This window comes from Triticum aestivum, chromosome 2A (genome assembly GCF_018294505.1).
Source record: "Triticum aestivum cultivar Chinese Spring chromosome 2A, IWGSC CS RefSeq v2.1, whole genome shotgun sequence".
NCBI classification, from domain to species: Eukaryota; Viridiplantae; Streptophyta; class Magnoliopsida; order Poales; family Poaceae; genus Triticum; species Triticum aestivum.
The window spans coordinates 168,830,196-168,832,429 of NC_057797.1; the positions used below are offsets into that span (position 1 = coordinate 168,830,196).

General features: G+C 42.5%; 1 long non-coding RNA gene across 2 annotated transcripts; it reads right to left on the reverse strand.

Moving 5' to 3' along the window:
- Positions 1–435: 435 nt before the first annotated feature.
- On the reverse strand, positions 436–1,762 carry LOC123188171 (uncharacterized). 2 transcript variants are annotated; one of them, XR_006494346.1, is made up of 2 exons: positions 1,074–1,762; positions 436–738 (listed from the first exon to the last, which is right to left on the reverse strand). It is a non-coding gene; the product is annotated as an uncharacterized lncRNA (long non-coding RNA). The 2 variants fall into 2 exon arrangements; XR_006494347.1 differs by having other exon boundaries at positions 1,070–1,762.
- Between the last annotated feature and the right edge of the window lie 472 nt (positions 1,763–2,234).

The following is a 2,234-nucleotide window of genomic DNA, read 5'->3' on the forward strand; positions in this document are numbered from 1 at the left end:
ATAATACCCCGCGCGTTGCGGCAGGAATTTGTAGCAATGAATTTTTTTGAACAAAATACCAAATACTCCCTCCGTTCCTAAATATTTGTTTTTTTAGACATTTCAAATGACTACTACATACGGGTGTATGTAGACATATTTTAGAGTGTAGATTCACTCATTTTGCTCCGTATATAGTCATTTGTTGAAATGCCTAGAAAGACAAGTATTTAGGAACGGAGGGAGTATATTATATGCATGTGACAACAAATAATGTACTAATGCAGAAATGTCATGTATGAATTCTCATCACATCAAATGATGTTTCGACCATTTAGAAAAAAAAATCAAGCCACCTAAAAAGGTAAATAATAACAGCTTATAACCACCTAAAAATGATAATTAATAACAACTTAACCTTTTGGGTATACCTGTGGTTAGGCTGAAAGGTTTCAATTTCGTAAAATCATCTAAACCAATAAGATGTTCACAAAAGTCATTACAATCTTGGCCGTATTTACATATCACACATATTACAGATTTTTTGAATTACATAACAATAAAATGAGTATCTTACATTTGTCGATCTTCTGTACATGCATGAGAAGAATTTGGCGGTAACTAAATGTTCTTTCTGAAGTACGATCCGAAAGCTCCAAACTTGAATGTTTCGGATAGACATGACCTAGAGCCCTCAAATGAGAAAAAAAAATCAGTGTACCAAGTTTTTTCTCCACCTCGAATTCAGTTTGAATACTCCTGAAAATATTAGATGGATACCATATGAAACAAAAAAATAAATAAAATGCTACCGGTTTCTGTTTTTTTTTTGGAGAAAAGGGATCACACTTGAAACCAAAACTTTGCTAACTTAGCGACTTGTGTCTTCTTAATTTTTTTAATTGTTACTCCTTATGCCTGCTATGATATGACACTTCAAACTAAAAACTGCAGTTCGCGCTTTGCTGACAAATAAATAAATAATAATGCTTTGAGATAAGATAATCAAATGGGTTGGGCTGTGTGAAGTAAGTAACCATCAGAAGCTAATAGAGACCGATCCGTAGAGAAGGATAAGGATAAGACGTACATACAGTAGTAGTGGGAAGGATAAGAAGGAGTCGCTCATTGTTCTGCTGTGGCGCAGGTGGTTGGATCAGCATGCACCGGCGGCTGTGCAGCCGATGTGGAGGTAGCCCATGTTGGCCGCGGCTAGTTGCTGGATAGCAGCACGGTCCAGATTCTTGAGGTCATCCTCTCGTCGCAGATCTGCAGCCCTGCGCCCCTGCCCGACGCCGCACCAGTGGCTGGTCTGATTCGGGTGGAACCGACCAGAACCAATCTCCCCAACGGCGTCGGAGCTCCCTTGGCCAGAATAGAGTCAGAGACAAAAGGTAAGAACCATGTCTCCACGGCAGTCATCTCGACTAAACACACGGGGATATGGGAGATTGTAGGAAAAAATGACTTGAAGATCAGAGAAATGAATCTGGTACAGAGAGAGGGAGGGAAAGGTCACTGCACAGGGAGCACCCATCTGTCCCCAACCAAACCTCGCAATCTTCGCTACTCCATCGCTTCGCTCAAGCATAGCCGCTCATACCATGGAAGAGAGATATTTGTAGAGCGGGGGAGAAGAAGGATCGTGAAGGGGAAGAGATTGGGTGGGGGATAGGAATGGCCATGAGGACGCGGATGGCCCGGCGGAGGAGTAGTGGGGAGTCGAGGATAAGAGGCGATGCGTCATCGGTTATAGAACAACAGGAACACGTCGACGGGCGGAACTGTCGCTGGAGATCCTTCGCTACTCTAGCTATTTATATTGGAGGGGTTGTGGGGAGTCAGGATAAGAGGCGATGCATCATCGGTTACAGACCAACATGAAGATGAGCCAATACTAAATTAAATCACACCATTTACTTCAAAAAATCATACCATTAACTGAAACAGAGAAAAAATGAATTGCTGACATGGATGGGTTGCTGATGTGGAAGGCTGCTGATGTGGATATGCTGCATGTTAAGATAAATAGATTAGTGAAGATGAACTTCTTAAGTATATAGGATATGTTCCCCTTCAAAATGGCCAAGTGTTGACGCCCTTCCCGCTCATCATTTGGGGAGAGGCCCAGAGCCTCTATAAATAGAGTGAGTCTTCACAAAGGAGGGGGGAGAGAGAATCACCAGCTCAAGAACACCCCTCGCGAGGCTGTTCTTCCCTTGTACTGTTCATCATCAGCCCCAAAGGCAATCCAC